This window comes from Ambystoma mexicanum, chromosome 12 (assembly GCF_040938575.1).
Source record: "Ambystoma mexicanum isolate Mex_15411 chromosome 12, UKY_AmexF1_1, whole genome shotgun sequence".
Classification (NCBI taxonomy): domain Eukaryota; kingdom Metazoa; phylum Chordata; class Amphibia; order Caudata; family Ambystomatidae; genus Ambystoma; species Ambystoma mexicanum.
Window position 1 is genome coordinate 151,387,054 of NC_090936.1, and position 18,486 is coordinate 151,405,539.

General features: G+C 45.7%; 1 protein-coding gene across 4 annotated transcripts in view; it reads right to left on the reverse strand.

Annotated features, from left to right (window-relative positions):
• The window catches only part of DNM1L (dynamin 1 like), a 1,039,542-nt gene that overhangs the window by 83,610 nt on the left and 937,446 nt on the right, over positions 1-18,486 (reverse strand). The gene's annotated exons all lie outside the window — the stretch shown is intronic.

Sequence of the window (18,486 nt, forward strand, 5' to 3'; positions counted from 1 at the left end):
AAATCCTTGAGGAGATAACACAAATCCCTGAAAACCTCAACCCTCCGAAATACCTGTTTGGCAACATTGGAAAGGTCCCGGAAAAAAACAGGAGACTGTTTAACATCGCCTGCGCAGTTGCAAAGAAATGTATCCTCCAGAAATGGAAGAGCAAACAGGCCCCGACCACAGAACAGTTCCTTACAGCATTGACCTATGTAAATGAATGTGAAGAAAACTCTGTGGGAATGGTACCCCCTCCATGCAAACCAAAGGACATTTGGGCTCCACTTAGGACATACCTGGAAGGAACCTCTTCAGACTCAGAAAACAATGATAGCGAAAGTGCATATGATACAACATGCTAAGCTGTAACCCAAATGCAATTTTTTTTTTTTTACACTGCATAGTTCTGTGAACGCATACACCTGATGTAAGAAACTGAAAAGGGATAAGGGTTATCAATGTGCAATATATATCTGTACCAGGTATATGAGAATTGCAACGAGTGCACTGTGACATGCAACCAAAAATAAAGTTTAGAAAAAAAATGCTTCCCTTTCTTCTCCTTCTGGGAGACAGTCAGCCGCTGATGAAGCACACTCCCAAAGTGTATGGCTGAAATTTGCAAGCGTGCAAGTGGCGTTAATAGATTTAAGCGCCATGCTACATGCTAAAAATACTTTTTTGACATAGCATCAAATCTTTTATCATCCCTGTCCTGTGGAATAGTGGGGTATGCAGATCTACTGTTTGATGAAGTTGCTGCTTGTACAACCAAACTCTCTGGAGTTGGATGTTTGCTCAAATATTCAGGATCTGTAGCAGACACCCTGTATTTAGCAGACAGTCTCTTGTTAACTGCAGGGATAACTTCAGTAGTTTCCCGATTTGCAGAAATGTTTCTTTGCAGAGCTGAATGAAAGGGGACAACAGGATCCTCTTCTGGACCTTTATCTAAAATATCAGTAAGGTCATCCTGCTGAAAAGAGGGTGTAGGTGTAGACCACCACATGAATTCGATTATTCTGGCCATCAGAACCCTATATGTTCCCCAGGGTCTGGTTTAGCAAACTCTAGTTCTGGAGAAGTATCTAAACCACTTACTTCATGTAAGGAGTCTTTAAGGTCCTTTAACCTGTTCTCTTCAGAGATGCATTCCTCTGGTATGGGTGTAGTGGTCCTTTGTAAACCAAAAGGTCTCATGGTCGGAATCCTCACAGTCTTCATATATTGAGGACAAGACTCTAAAATAGTCAGACCTAGAATGTGGTTTAAAACCCATTTCTAGAGCAGAAGGAGCCAAATTTGTTGTCACTAGTTGGGAAAACGTCAAGGTTGTCGATGTGGAAGTCACAGGCTTCGACAAACTCGAAAAGGGCATCGAAAAAGTTTGAAGAGACCTCGATGTACTCGAGAGGATCGGAATCCTACTCAGTGTCGTCGAAATAGTCGATGGCATTCTCGACGTCATGGTCGAGGTCCTCGACAACTCAGATGTCGTGACAGTTGTAGGTCTGTCTTTTATCGGAGTCGACAGTGGCGTCAAAGACTGCGTCAACGCAACAGATTTATGCGAAGGGCCCTTCGACAATGGCGTCGATGACGCAGATTTATGAGTCGAAGAAACCTTCGACAACAGCATCGATGACGCAGATTTACTGCCTTTAGTCGAGGGTTCATGACGCTCTTGGGTAGTTTCTCTCGCCGGGTGCAATGACTCAGTGTTTTGATTTTTCAGGTCTTTCACCCGGGGTATCACCTTTAGACATCTTCCACTTACGCTCCTTCAAGGCTTTCGCCGTCATGGACATACAGTCCTCACATTCCGAACAGTGATGCTCTGATCCGAGGCACCACAAACAGAGCCTGTGAGGATCTGTCAACATTTTCTTCCCACAATCACAACACTTTTTGAAGCCGGACCGAGGGGAGTCGATGGTTTGGATGAAGAAGCCATCTAATGAAGAATAAGTCTGAATCTTCTTGAAGAAAGAACTGAGCAACACATTTCCCTGGTTGCAGCTTACGCTCCTTCAAGATCAATAACCAATTCATGCACAGCTAATTTCAGGCTTCAAAACGGAACTGAGCAACGGACGCTGCGCAAGTCTATTTATACGCACAGTGACGTCGGCGCCGAGACTGAGGCTGTCGAGGGACATCGACTCAAAGGACGTCGACGCGCAGCTGGGATGGGTAACATCATAGATAAGGAATACCTCGGAGGACAATCCCTTTGAATATAGTATTTTGTAAAGGTGTGTGCAGACCATGTGGCAGCCGCACAAATATCCTTTATCGGAACTCTCTGAAGAGCTGACAAAGCTGCGATATACCTGGTTGAATGGGCCCTTATGTGTTCTGGAGGGTCTTTACCGGCCAACTAGTAACATTCTGCAACTGTTAAAAAGATCCATCTAGCAATGGTTTGTTTGGTGATGGCTAGACCCAACTTATGACCGGTGTAACACAAATAATTGGTCAGTTTGTCTCAGCTTAGCAAGTCTGTCAATGTAAAAGCTCAAGGCACGCCTTGGATCGAGTCTGTGTAGCCTTTCTTCCTCTTTCCCCCCAGATGTGTAAGAGGGTAAAAAGAAGTTAAGGTTATCCTCAGTGATGTGGAACTCAGATTCCACCTTGGAAGAAAGTTAGGCTTCACTCTTAATACTACTCTGTTTTGTGAAAGACAGTGAGGAGGCTTGCAAGATAAAGCCTATAACTCGCACACCCTTCGGGTGGATGTTATTGCCACCAAAAAGACTGTTTTGAGTGTAAGAAGTCTTAATGGGCACGAACTAAGAGGTTCAAAGGGAGTACCCGTTAAAAAGTTTAAGACCAAATTTAGACCCCATAGTGGGACTTGAAAAGGAGTTTGGTGGTAAACATTAGTTAACCCCTTCAACAATTGTATTACCATAGGCATCTTAAAAGTAGGAGACTTCCTCAGCAGTACGCTTGAAAATGTAAAGCACTGCTAGGTAACCTTTGATCGTACCAATCTGAATCCTAGATTTGCTAAGTGTAACAGAAATGACAACACCATCAGAGTATTGCATGAAAAACGGTCAACATTCTTATCCCTACACAAACTGCAGAAATTATTCCAACTGCAGAGGTATAAGGGTTTTGTTGCTGGCCTTCTGGCCAAAAGCAACACCTACATTATGTCATCTGGGAGGTCCCAATCTTTGTATCTCAGCCTCTCAGAAACGTGTTAAGGCCGAGAGTCCTGATATCTGGAAGAGGGCCTGACCTTCCTCTTGCCTGAGAAGATCCTCTGTGCAAGACGAATCGAAGGACAGATTGACATGTGTAGAAGTTCCGGGTACCACGTTCTACTGGCCCAATCCGGGGCAATTAGGATCATGGTCTTTCTGAAACTCCTCAACCTACTTATTACTTGAGGAATGACGTGGACTGGAGGAAACGTGTAGAGAAGTGGAAATTCCCAGTCCACCATGAACGTGTCCCCCAGAGCTCCTCGGAGGAAAATTCCCTGGAGCAATACAGTTTGCACTTCCTGTTGCCGCTGGAGACGAACAGATCCACTTGAGGGGTTCCCCAAAGGGCAAAGATCTCGAAGGACTTCCCACTCGTGGGAGACTGCACTCTTGCCTGCTCAGAGCGTCCGCCATCGTGTTCTTCTCTCCGGCTTGATGCACTGCTGACAGAGATTCCTTCTTGTATTGCCCAAAACCAGAGCTGCATTGCATCTCTGCACAGTGGTAGTGACCCTACACACCTCTCTTGTTGAGGTAGTATTTTTGTTCAGAAGGGAATTGCCATAGCATTTCGGTGCTGGACTGGCCATGTGGGCGGGGCAAAGACTGATATGCAAATGGATATTTCCCATATGTGAAAGGTACAGTGAGCAAAAAGCAGATGGCTGCTAACTCTCAAAGTGGTTAATAACCACTGAACAGGTTATCATGCTGTTTTATTTTGAGAGAGGGGCTACCTTTTTTTGTACATGGCCACTGTGTTGTCGGTCATTATAAGGACATTCTTTCCCCGTACAGACAGCAGTAAGGCCTTCAGCGCTAGTCAGTGCCCTCAGCTCCAAAAAGGTTGATATGTAGTCTGGACTTTGATGGAGACAAATGACCGCTGATGGTCAAATCTTTATGAACTCCCCACCCCATGAGTGAGGCGTCCGTCACTACTGTCATCTCCGGCCATGGTTGCCAAAATGCAGGATGCCATGAGGCCAAGCAACTTCAGAAAATCGAAGGTCGGAAGACGTTGGGCATTGAGAAACTGCCACCATCTGTACAATGTGGAGTGGAGCTGCAGAGTGGTGCTGCAGTCTGACCACCTGACCCTTTTTTACTTTCCTGATGTATTTTGAGTCTTTCTACTTTGTTTTTCCACCTGAGGGAGAAGCTGCACTACTTTCAAAAACCTCATTTCGGCTGCAGAGTGGAGCTGCAGAGTGTCCGAGTGGATGAGTCCAAGTGGATGATCTCACCAGCGTGCATGTGGCATTAGCAGACTTTAGTGCCATGTTGCATGCCGAGAAAACATGCTTGGCCATGGCGTCAAACTTCTTGTCATCATTATCTTGAGGTATTCTAGGGTATGCATTCTGCTTTCCAGAAGTATGCTGCAGCTTGTACAACCAGACTTTCTGGAGTTGGGTGCTTTGAGAGATATAGAGGATCCGAAGTTGATCTATATTTAGCGGTCAATCTTTTGTTAACTGCAGTGATCACCTCCAGTGTTCCCCAGTTGGTAGATACCCTTTTATGTAAAGCCTTGTGAAATGGGACAATAGGTTCCTCCTGTGGTCCCTTGTCGAGTATATCTGTTAGGTCATCTTGCTCGAATAAAGGTGTGGGTCTAGACCACCCCATATACTCCATCACTCTAGTCATCAGCATTCTGTAATTGCTTTCAGCATGATCCCCTGGATCAGGCCTACCAAAATCAACTTCGGGGAAGTATCAATTCCACTTGCTTCATGCAAGGAGTCTTGCAAATGTTTCATCTTAGATCCTTCTGACGCCAGTTCTTCTGGGGCCGAAGGTGTCCCATACTCAAGACCAAAAGTTCTTTCCTCTTCAGATGACTGCCTCTTCATAGATGAGGATAGGGTCTTATAATCGGAACGAGGTTGTGGTGTGTAATTCTTTTCAAATATAAAAAAAAAAAAGGTACTATGGATGCAATTATTGGCGCAGTGATAGTCAAAATCGTTGACAATGACGTCGTCGATGGAACCGTCAAAGGCTTCGAGGTAGTCGATGGAATCGACAGTAATTTCGTCGTCTTCGATGAAATAGTAGATGGTATAGTCTTGTACGGCATCGAGGAGGTTGACGAGATGCGTCAATGATTTCTCCTTTGATGGAGGCACTGAAGGAGTCGATTATGCACTCTTCGGCTTAGCCGTATGAGTCGATATTGAGGACTTTGTGCGTCAGGCCTTTACCCAAATCAAGGGTTTTCCGCGCTCTCAAGGAGTCTCCCTTTTTTAAAAATATTTCTCCAGGGATATCACCTCTAGGTGCCTTCGCGGGGGGCAAGGCCGCGTTCTCGAACACCTTTAACATGCTTCTATGTAATTCCTCCCACTGTGCCGAGGAACTGTGTTTTGTTGGACAAATAACACTCAGGTGAACTGGAGGATGAGGTCAAAGGCGACTTATGGCACCTTTTCTTGCTGTGTTTCGAAGAGGAAGAATGTGATCCACTTCGAGAGCATGATTGGGAGTCTTTTTTGTGTTGAGGAGACCAGGGCTTCGACTCGTCAGAGGTGCTTTTGGATGGGGTAATGGACTTTTGTGGCTTACCTCTCCAGTTCCCCTCTGCGTTACCTCAAGGCCTTGGCTGTCAGACATAAACTCATCACATTCAGAACATGGAAGCTCTGCCCCAAGGCACCACAGACAACCCTGTGTGGATCAGTCATGGACATCTTAACCCCTCAATCGCAGCATTTTTTAAAACCGGACGGGATGTAGACGGAGCCGCTGGGGAGGCCATGTCATCGAAGTTTTTCAGGAATTTTAACAGAAAAATCAAGAGTTTTGATGTTCTCGCAGAACGGAACGCTGCGTTCCCGAAGTTGTGAAGCGCGGAAAAACAGAACTGAGCAACGGACGCTGTGCATGCTGCTTATACCTGTGATAACATTGACAGAGTCCTCCGAGGGACCTCAACTCGACAGGCATTGACGCACAGCACCCTCTACTGGGGGGAAACTTTTCTGAAGCAGCATGCTGGATATTATGAAATATCAAAGATATGGAATACGTGGGAGGATACATCCATTCGCAATAGATTCCATGCAGCTTGTGAGCAAGCAAGGGCATCAGAAGTGCCAATGCTGCCCACAGGTACCCCTCCCATAACCCCAGGGGAAGAGTGGAAATCTGGGGACTTCTTATTTAGGATTGACAGCGCGCCTATAAGTGTAGTACATGTAGAAAGATAAGGGGAGACCGATAGCATGGGGTACGACAATGTAGGGTCGGCAAAGGGAATGAGGAATAATTGGAGCAATTTCGATGACAAGGGAAGGGGCAGTGGGAAGGGCCGAGAGACCCCCGCCCCTACCACAGGGTAGGAAGCTTGTGGGAATGAAGATTGAGGGAACGGTTTGGGAGAATAGCGTTAGCAAAGAAATTTAAAGTGGTCTGAAAACAGTGAAACCTAAAACAAAGTTGCAAATGCCCCTAATACACAAAAGGTACAGGCCTGCCGCATTATGTCATGTGGACACAAATGGACAAAAACAATCTTCTTAAATCCCCCCCCCCCCACTGACAGCAGGGGCGGGGAAATGGATTAATGCATTTGAAAAACACACAGCTGAAGTGCCCTTGCATTAGGGGACAGCAAAAGTGTTGGTATCAGCAGTGGGTGACCAAGCAGAATCGATTTTGGTGAAGGCGGGGTACCCGGGAGTGACACTGACCAACGATTCTCACGATGGGGCATTGTTCAATAATACCAGCACGACATCCCAGATACCCCCGATTTACAATCAATAATGCAATGTACAATGGAGGATGAGGAAGATGCTGCACAGTACATTCTTCGGGTTCAGGAGGTGGACGGCAGAGACAGACAGAACTTGGGACCAATCAATGTCTTGCTTTTATTTTATTGTGAAACGTGGGCTCCCAAAGGAAGTGCTGAAGGCCCTGGATAAGAGTGGGGGTCAAAGCAAAGGGATGGCCTGAGATTCAAAGTATCATAGTACACCATTGTAGGAGGATCAAAGAGCGTGAAAAAGAAACTATTCAAAGGCGAAAGGCAGAGGAAGCAAAACTAGTTCAGAATAAGCTAGTGAAAGTAGTCGCGGTATCAGTAGCACCGCCCTCAGAACAGATGAGATAAGAGGGGTGTAACACGGTCGCCACACAGGCGAGGATGGCAGCGGTGTGGCAGACAATGGGCAAGGACGGTGGGGAGGAAATCAACAATATGCAGGACCCCAATGGCAAGGAGGGCAATCAAGAGGATGAAGTGGGTTCGAGGGCAAAGAGGAGGGGGTTTTGGAGGGCAAGTACAGAGAGGTGGCGGGCAGGGACAGTGCTGGTCATGTGGAAGGTGTGGTAATTTTGCCAGCGAATGCCGTAGTAGACCGGGAGGGAACTACAGCTATAATCAGCTGCCCTACGGAGGCCCCCATCTCGGGAGCCCACAGAGGCCCATCCAGGGGTGAACAATGATTCCGTACAAACTACACCAAGCCTACACTCAGCTACCTCCCAAGATCCCAGGCCCATATTGCTATCCACCACCACAACAAGCCGTGCAACAACCCCAGTGCCTCCCCACCGCACAGACAAAGGGAAGCCGGCATGCTTTCGCCACTGCACCCAACAGTGCCACGGCCCTCTAACAAGGTGCAATGGTTGTGGGAGGGAATTTATTTTCGTTCCCAGGTACAGACACCTATCCTGACTAGGACAGCTCATAGGGAGCACTTGCGTGTCCAGTACTATCAATGACCTTGCATCCGGAAGAGGATTCACTGGTGAGGGCAGAGTTTGGAACTAAGCAATTCATCTTCATGGTGGACTCGGGGGGGGTCAAAAAGTCAAGCATAAACCAAGTGACTTCCTGTTATCAGGAAAAACTCAAAAGAGGGCGATTCTCTGGGGCTGTAGTAAAGGTTCCATATACAGAAGATTTAGATGTCAAAATTGGAGGGGCAATTGTTAGAGCACTGCTCCTCTACTACGACAGCTCCCCTGTCAACATACTGGGTCGAGATTTGCACAGCAAACTAAACATGACAACATTGTTCACGGAAAGAGGAATTGTCTGTGCAACTCCGGCATGTGCTCCCTCCAGGCCAAGCTAGTGATACACGCTGTGGCCAATGAGATGGTAGTGAGAGGGATAACGGTGAACCCAGCTTGCTAGAGCAGGACCCCAGATTACCAGGAAAGAGTGTAGAGTACCTGCTGATTTTGTTTTCTGACCTGCAGCACTCCCTGAGGTGGTTGCTTGTACTATCGTTTCCTTCGATTATGAAGGGATACTGGTGTCTGCAAAAAATGGTGGTACTGGGAACAGATATCCATGGGTGACAATGACGTACTGTTATGTATTGACCCCAACATATTGTTGAGAGAACTCACAGATTAGGAGCTCTTTGAGGACAGAAATGACGATGGAGAAATAATACTGGAGATTTGCATACCATGTGAAATTATGGTGCAATATTGGAAGGTACAGAGCTCCTTCATGGCAATTGTCAGTGGTCCTCCACCTTTCTGTGAAGGTGAACTACAACAGCTTCCCCCACACTTATGGACCACAAACCCACATGATGTAGGGATGCTAAAAGAAGTGAACCCCAGTAAGAATAACACTCAAACCAGGTGTCGTATTACCCAGGGTAAAACAGTAGCCCCTGTCCAGAGAAGCAGAAGAAGGGATTCAGGAAATGTTGCAGGCCCTGTTACAGCAAGGGATTATAGGGCCCTCCACGTCACCATCCAAAACAGCTATCTATCTGATCAAGAACACCACAGAGGTAGTTGGAGGATGATCCAGGACCTGCACCCTCTTAATGACATTGTACAGAAGGAGTTTCCTCTTGTTCCCAACCCGCCCTCTATCCTGTGTAGCATCCTGAAACAAGTCACTCATTTTACAGCAGTGGACCTGAAAACTGCATTTTTCTCAGTGTCACTAGCTCCAGATTCACGATATCTTACAGCTTTTACCCTGGGTTGGAAGTAATACGAACACCGTTGCTTGCCCCAGGGGTACTGTGAAAGCCCCAGAATCTTTAACTGAATTTTAAACGAAGACCTTGGCAACATTCAGGTGCCCAGCACAATCATACAATATGTAGACGACTTGCTGGTCTGCAGAGAGTGAGCAGAGCTGTCACAGGGACTCCATTGCCTTATTCAAATTGCTAGCCCAGAAAGGATACAAGGTAAATAAAAAAAACTCCAGTACTTTTTACCCGAAGTGCTCTACCTAGGGCAACTCATCTCCAAAGATGGCAAGAGAATAATACCCGATAGGTCTGCCACAGTGTGTGCCACTCCCAAACCAACAGTGAAATAAAACAAACAGAGGCACAAAATGAAGGAACAATCATTCAGTGGACAGCAGAAATGATGACTGCGTTCAATGATCTAAAAGATGTAAAAGATGTCATTTCAACAGCCCCAGTTCTAGTGACCCAAGAGTTCTATTGGTTTTTGAAGTCAAATGGCACTCTCATGAACGCAGTACTGATACAAAAATGGGACACAAACCTTTAGCGCATTACAGCGGCACACCTGATTGCCATGCAGGGACAGTTCGGTTGCGAACAGGCACTCGCTGCTGCAGCCTTTGCCATTGAAAAAAGTTCCACTATCGTAATGGGTTGCTCAATAACATTGTATGTTGAGAAATCGCTGTTTGCAATACCGCAACGCTCCAAATCCACTTTGACCACACAGAGAATCCAAGTATGTAATAATTTTGTCAAGCCCAAATACCCATGTGGTGCGATGCAGAACGGTAAACCCAGCCACATGCCTGACAGAACCTTGCACCGCGGAGGATATGCAACAGCATGATTGCGCCGCATATGAGGGGAAAGGGGACGACATTCCCAAAGCGAAAGACAGCACCCTAGAAGAGGGGGAAATATTTTTTTTGTTGACGGGTCAGTGAGATTGGAGGAAGGGAGGTGGGGAAAATAGGGGGAGGGTACGTAACACTCATGAAACGATTACCAAGTCCTTTCTCTGCACAAGCAGCCAAACTTGTGCCACTGATCGAGGCTCCAAGAGCAGCACAGGGATGTTGCGTTACAATTTATTCAGACTCTGCATATGTCAACACCACAGTGCACGCAGGTCTATGCTGGTGGAGAAGAGGGTTCCGGAGGGCAGATGGGTCCCCAGTGCAACATGCAGAGTTACTGAACACATTGATCATAGCACTCGCAGAACCATCAGTAGTAGCCTTGGTTAAATGCCTAGCTCACACTCAAAACAGACAAAATATCTTTGGGGAACGCTGCAGCAGATGCGGCAGCGAAAAAAGCAGCCTACTTTCCAGTACACATGAGTGCAGAAAACATCCTGCTCAAAACTACACCCGTCTCCCACCACAGATGCATACACCGTGCTCCCCATAGCACAGATGGAGTTGCAGCGCCGAGCCCCCAAAGGAGAGCAAGAACTCTGGTGTATTCACAATCACCCACAGATGACCTCCAGGGACAACAGGAAAAGTTGCAGTGCCTGTCAAGCTACTATACACAGCATTTGAGCAGCTGCATTACCCATCCCATAGTTACAAATGACACATTGTTGTCGATCTCCAGGAAAATGGGCGCTCCTGTAAATTTGGAATCAACAAAAACACACATGGTGGTCCAATATACCACGTGCCAAGTATTCAACACAGGGATGATTTTGATAACGTTATGGGGCACACTGCCCCACCCTGTGGGGCCTTTCCGAGAGCTGTACATGGACTATGCCGACATGGGAGAGGTGTGCAATGGAGCACAATATTTGATTGTGTGTCCTTTTTCACAGTGGTGGGGGCAGGCCCATATCCCCCCTGCGCCCACCAAACAGAATGTGCTGCTAAATTCTTTGTTAATGAAGTTTTCCCCCAATGGGCAGTGTGTGATGTCTTGCGATCAAACAATGGGACTCCTTTTTTCAATGGGCTGTTCAAAGAAGTGACAGCATTATTGGGAATCAAATAGAAGATGTGAGCGAGTGGTTTTGGATTCTCTGCGTGCTCCTGGGAGGCGTGTTGGAGCAGACATTAGTCTCAGTGAGACTTTCATTCGGCACTGCGAGCTAGAGGCTCTTGCCGCATCGGATCGGAGGAGCGCTTCCTGGAGGAGGCGTGGTGTGCATTGCACGTGACCACATCATGTGACTTGGCTCCCCCTCAAAACCCGGAGGCTGCCGCCCGCCCAGTGTGAGCGAGTGGTTTTGGATTCTCTGCGTGCTCCTGGGAGGCGTGTTGGAGCAGACATTAGTCTCAGTGAGACTTTCATTCGGCACTGCGAGCTAGAGGCTCTTGCCGCATCGGATCGGAGGAGCGCTTCCTGGAGGAGGCGTGGTGTGCATTGCACGTGACCACATCATGTGACTTGGCTCCCCCTCAAAACCCGGAGGCTGCCGCCCGCCCAGTGTGAGCGAGTGGTTTTGGATTCTCTGCGTGCTCCTGGGAGGCGTGTTGGAGCAGACATTAGTCTCAGTGAGACTTTCATTCGGCACTGCGAGCTAGAGGCTCTTGCCGCATCGGAGGAGCGCTTCCTGGAGGAGGCGTGGTGTGCATTGCACGTGACCACATCACGTGACTTGGCTCCCCCTCAAAACCCGGAGGCTACCGCCCTTGCGGCTTTAAGCCCGGCGGGGTCAAGCCCTTCGACTGTTGTGCGGCTGTTGGGGAGCTGGTGGGGCTGAGGGGGCGAAATCACTAAGTGGTCAAGTAAGGGCGCAGAGTACGCCGTCACTCCTTTGGGGTTCTTCATAATTGACTATTCTGCACAGTTTTATCCATTGACGTTCTTTGTATGGGACTTCCCGATCTATTTACTTGCATTTATTTTCAGCACGACAGCGTGTAGTGGTATCTAATTGTTTTTAAATTGTATGGTCAAACAAATGATTGGTTAGGACACCTTTTAAAAAATTTTATTGCAATACTTAATTTTTTTTTTTCTTCAATCCATACTTATATTTCTTCATAGCTTCACTAAGAGTGGTGACTCCCTGAGTTTATATAAATGGGAGTCACACTCAGAAGCATGGGAAGTATCCCAGAGGAATCCATAGTACAGGGGGGTAGAGTCCCACCACAGGTGGTAATCTCTCTTCCACATTTGTCGCAAGCGTTTCAACCTGTTAAGTTGGGTTCTGCTCCATTCACTGGAGAAGTGACTCTGGTAGCCCTCCAGGGATGTCCTACTTCTCCAGGTAAAGAGGTTCCTACGGATTTTGATCCAGAGCAAATTAATCAAACGGACTCTATGGTAGAGGTGGTGGGAGTTATAAACCGGACTTTGTTAAATATTGAGTCAAAGATGAACTTTCTGGCTGAAGAACCAATGGAGCGAGATTTAGTATCAGACACTTCCATATTGGGCCCACTGTTGTCCCACGAACTTTCTAGGAAAGTTCATGGCCCAAGAGACCCTAAATGGAAAGAGCCAGTAACCGCCGTCTTCTCACCTAAGCAATGGGGCTATAAGGAGAAATTGCTAAAGTACCAGTTCAGTCATAAGTATAAAAGGGAAATAGGCCGAAGGGACGAGACTTCCCCACCATTACTCCAGGGCAGTGAAAGTGTTAAATCAGGGGATGATGACTTCCTAGTGGAGAATCCAGAGATTGAGGCTGAAGATCCAGAGGCTATTGAAGCTAAAGAAGTCTCTCAACATGATCAGCTACCCCCTGTAGATGAGCTATCATTCCCGGTTCTCTCTAGAATTATGGACTCTATGGATAGAGGTTACGATACATTGAATTATGAGATTCGGGAGTTAAGACAATCAATGAAGGAAGTACTGAGTAAAGTGCACTTCTTGGAAGGCTACATAATGGCAGTCTCAGTTTTAAATACTGTAAGTCCAAATAAGATGGACATTGATGGGGTTGGGGTGGTACAAGGAAATAGTACTGAATTTAAAAATTTGGGAATACAAGGGGAGAAGGCTGAGTTAAAGGGAGACTGTTCTTTAGTAGCACAGGAGGTATCAGAAATAGCCCTCCCTTCGGTATCAATGTTGGGGAAGGAACCGGTACAGGAAATCAAGCCGTTGAGTAGTAGCCCAAAGGTGAGCAAACTTAGTCATATAAACAAACAGTCTCTTCAGCAAAAAAAACCTAAAAACTGTAAACTCCCACCTTCACAACAGAACAAAGGGTCACGGAAATTCCTACGTAACCTAAGGCTGGCTGTGGATAAACACATGCAAATTGATAGAGACATATTAGACCAGAGAAAGAAGGACTTCTTTATAAACAGGAAAAGGGGTCCAAACAAGGAACTAGTAAGGGTTAAGGAAGCTGACAAGGTCTCATCTGTCTTGGATACTGTGCAGGAGGGTGATAGTCCTTCCTTCGATCTAAGCAATATATCCGTCTATCCAGTAGACAAGGGAGAGGTAGAGCCCGAATGGACTAAGGGACTAGAGGTTATAAAAAACATCGAACCTGGAATTGGGAAGGGAGTTGGAAAGAGTTGTCCTCTGGTAGAAGGACTATCGGTCCCACCGTTTATAACAGTAGGAAGGGGTCTGGTGAAACCTTTGGTAGAAGCTGTAGAAACAGGAAATTTATCGGCTCCTAAATTGTATGCAATTTTCTCGAAACCCGGGGTGGTGAAGACGGACTCGGGGAAGTTGCCACAGCTAAGGGTTCCTCAATTAGTGCCTCTTCCGACCTCGAGATTAGTGGAGGAAGTGGGCCTGGGGACCCCAAAATGTAAGTTCCTGGATCAATCGAAGGGGGTGGGAGAGAGTATGGGGCAAACAAGATCGCCAAAAAAGTGGAATCCAAGGCAAGAGCCAAACTTAGAAAAAAAGACGCCAGTTAATGGTGAGTTAACCATCTTCATGAGTCGTCTGTTCGAAAGCTCTAATAGATACCCTCTAAACAGACATTATATTTTGGCTTTAATGCAGGAAATCCAAAAGCTGAAATTGATATCCTCAGGGGACATTAAGACGGTAGAATTCGTCTATGACGACTGCCTAGATATTGTAAGACTTCATCTAAGGTCACACTTAACAAAGGAAATAATATTGGGGGAGATAGAGCGCTTCCTAGCCCTTGGTTTTGAAGTTACAGATACAGGGCCCTCAATTTTATCAAGTTTGGTACCCATCCACCAAGTAAAGAAAGGTAAGATACAAGATGAAAGAGAAAGATATAACAAGGAGATTTATAGTTCCAGAGGTTATACGCAAGCTCCCTTTGGTAGAGGGATAAACCAGGAAAGGGAGGAAAATCGATTCCAACACACATGATGGTTTAACTGGTCAATAATTTCATGGAATTCGAGAGGATACAAGAATATTATGAATAATCACAAACTCTTTTTTAAATTTTGACATTATTTGTTTGCAGGAAACTTTTTTGTTAGACACACCCATGATAGACGGATTCAACACAGTCTATGTCAAGGCCCAACGGGGAGTGAAGGGTAGGCCGTTTGGGGGTCTCCTAACTGCAGTTAAACGTTCTTTGGGGCTTTCAATGCAGGTAATTGATGTAGACAGGTTAGATATCCTGGTTGTACTCTTAGAATGGCAAGAAGATGATGAGTCCCACAAGCAAATGCTTCCTGCTAAACGTTTACTTCAGTCCCTTAAAGGATAAGCTGGAAGAAGCCTTGTTGGCAATTTCTTTCACATTATTGGGAGAATTTCCAGAGGAGGGGGCCTCAGTGATAATCGTTGGCGACTTTAATGCAGAATGCCTCGATGAAAAGTGGTATCTAGAGAAGGATAGAAAGTCTGTCTGCAAGGAATCCCGAGAGAGAGGGAAGAGGATTACCCAGGAATTTGAGGCATGGAACCCAACTATAATCAACGGCAACATACAGATGGACATTCCGCCAGCTTTTACATGGCATAATGGGCTGTGGAAATCAACAATAGATTACATCTTCATTTCGCACGATTTAATCACAAAAGGAGTTTCCCTGGAAATAAAATTCCTGAAATGGAGCGACCACTCCCTTTTGGAATTTAAATTGCTTGGTGTGGCAAAATATAGTGAATCAGACACTGTGGGAGTGGAGATAAACTCAAGATAGAATGAGGTTAAGTGGGCCCCTAGAATTGCAGCGGCATTTTTGTCTGGAATCGTAAATTTGCCAGCAAACAAGATGGCCCGCTTATGCACAGCAGAAGGATACCCTACTATGGAAAGAGAGTTGTTAGGAAGGTTAACAGATAGGGGTCTAACCCAGACGGTGGCAAGTAGGAAGGGCTCTCACTCCTTTGATATAGAAGTTCAGGTTCATAAAAAGGAACTACATCGAAAAGTGATGCTTCTCAAAAAATCTGCACTTCCGGGTTATATGGAAAAGGTGAGGAAATTAAAACATACATATAGGAATTGGGCAAAAGGCAGAAAGCACATATTATACATTAAGGACGCCGAGAGAATGCTGGCTTGTATGTCAGGGAATAGGCCGGGTATATTTTGGGCCCTAATTAAACCGAAAGGTACACAAGATTATCTTCAGGCACAGGCGGTTAGTGACATTGGCTGGGTAAAACATTTCTCAGATTTGTACAGGGTGGAAGGTCTAGATCGGTCAGTCACATGGCCAGAGGCAGACTGGAGGGGTGCTATAGAATGGGATCTGGAGGATTTAAAGATCTTGATAAAGAAAAGTAAGTCCTCGAATGCACCAGGCCCAGACGGTCTCTCTAACCTGACCTACAAAGGCAATTTAGTAGTTTGGTCGCAGGTATTGTCTGCTTTGTTCGTAGATATTTTGGCTAGTAATTCGTTTCCTTCTACCTGGTCAGCAGCAACCCTAATCCTTGTGTTTAAAGGTGGGGATAGGTCCTCCCCTAATTATTACAGACCTATATCCTTACTAGATGCCTCGAACAAAATATTTGCGAAAATACTACCGAAAGCTCTACAAAAATGGGCCGTGGAATCAGACTCCTTAGATGTTTTTCAGTCAGGTTTTCGGCAAGGGCGGAGTACATCTACCAATTGCATGGTGCTAGATTTACTAGCACATCAAGCAAGGAAGCAAGCACAGCCAGTATTTTTTGCTTTCTTAGATATCAGTAAAGCTTTCGACATGGTTAACAGGGCCACTTTGTGAAAAAATTGTACGACAGGGGGTGTCCCATAGCCCTGATAAGTATTCTGGTGGCCCTCCATACAAACACAAGGATTAGGGTAAGTTGGACGAGCTGGGTAACTTTTCCCCTTGGATACAGACAAATAGGGGCTTAAGACAGGGGTGTGTCTTGGCACCCTTTCTTTTTTGCTTGTATTTATTGGGACTGGGAGGCTGTATGGATTCCGTAAAAACTTTCCCTCCAAGATTTGGTGCTATGGTTGTCCAATATTTACTTTATGCAGATGACCTTGTTTTATGTGACCTCACAGCTATTGGGCTCCAAAGAGCTTTATTAGCCGTGGAGGGGTTCCTGGAAAAACTAGACCTAGCACTAAACACTGTAAAATCAAAGGTTCTGATATTCAAGGGGGGCAGGAAAAATTGTAAAGTATTGCCCTGGTATTTGAGAAACGGCAAAATAGAAGTTGTAAATAAATTTGTGTACTTAGGGCTGACAATTTATGACAAGTTCTCTGGTTCCGAACTACAGGAAGATTTACGAGCAAAATTTGTAGGGGTTGGCATACAACTTAGAATTTTCGATGGAAAATTGGTAGATATTCTCTTTTACCAGTCCTAAAATTATATAAACAACAATTAACCCCAAAATTAATCTACGGAGCTCAAACTCGGAGTCAGCCGATTAATTGGTCATTACTAGAGGGGGCATTATGGAAAGGTTTGCTCCAACTTCTGCAGTCAGTCCCTTTAGCAGGGATTCTGTTTGAATTAGGCTTGCTACCAGTAGAGGCTCTGGTAGATTGGGGCAAGCTGCAGTTGTTGGTAAATATACTGAACCCACCAGGGTCGTCAATATACGAACAATTAAATCTGGTAAGACTTCAGGGCGGCTGTAGGGTCCTTAGGGACTGGGTTCAGAATTGTCAATTAATGCTTCAGCAGGCAAATATTCCTCTGGAGGAACTGGAGTTGACACCAAAGGTTGCAAAACTAAGATGGTGTAGACATGTATGGTCTAACTTGAGATCTGAGATATTGGGAGTACAAATGCTTCGGGGATCATTTTCTTTGGTCATGTAAAAGTTTTAACACACCTTATCTTAAAAAACATCCTTCGCGATCTTTTAGGTCTCAAGTGCTAAGGCTCAGGTTAAACTTGTTATTAACAAAAGAAGTACTGAGTCGTCGGGCGAACATTCCGCAAGATCAGAGGCTATGCCGGCACTGTAACACAAATATTGAGACCTTAAAGCACTTGTGTGCGATTTGTCCAAAACTGATTGATCTGCGGACTTGCTTTTTAGCAGGCTTGGTTTACTCCTCCGAGAATGAACTATGGTGGAGGATAATGAATTAAGTTTGACCGTACATGTTTTAGAATTTTTAAGGAAAGTTGCTGTAATTTTATAAAGGTTGGTTTTTGTATGTTGGATTGTGTATCTGTGGATTGTATGTATATGTGTTAAAAGTACCTTAGTACTGTACAACACAATAATAAAATAAATAAATAAAAATAATAGAAGATGTGCTGAATTTACTACCTACAAGTGAATGGGGTGGTAGAAAAAATTGAAGGGCCTCCTCAAAAGTAGATTGTCTAAACTGTGCAACACCCTCAAGAAACATTGGGCGTACTGCTTACCCATGGAACTATTCCAATGGTGCATACAGCCCAGCAAGGACCACCACCTGTCCCCCCACGAGATGGTGACTGGTAGACGCATGCAAACTCCACTGTCACCAGTACGAAGAGCATCAGACGCCACAGAACTGCCACCATTTTAGGGGAGGAATTTAAACAATCTCACAACTTAAAAGCGCAATAAGATGCATCTCGAAACAAATTGCGCCCCCTTTCACAGAAACGTGAGAAACTCCAACCACTCCTACTGACACTGCCCCAACCCAACCCCTGTTAGCAGGGGAATGGATCTATGTCAGGAGCTTCTTCAGGAAGTGGAACACACCCAGATTCCACTGACCCTATGATGTGGTACAATCCACCCCACTTGCAGTATAAGTAAAGTGTCTGAAGTACTGGATTCAAATCTCAGATGTTCGCAAAGCACCGGGCAACTCGAGACAAACTGCACTGACTGATGATGACAACACTACCTCAACATAAATAGCCCTACGCCACCCTTATCTGTGCATGTGAAATGTGTTAGAAACATGCATTGCCGCTAGAGCACAGGCTACAGAACACTACAATCTCTCTCCCACCGT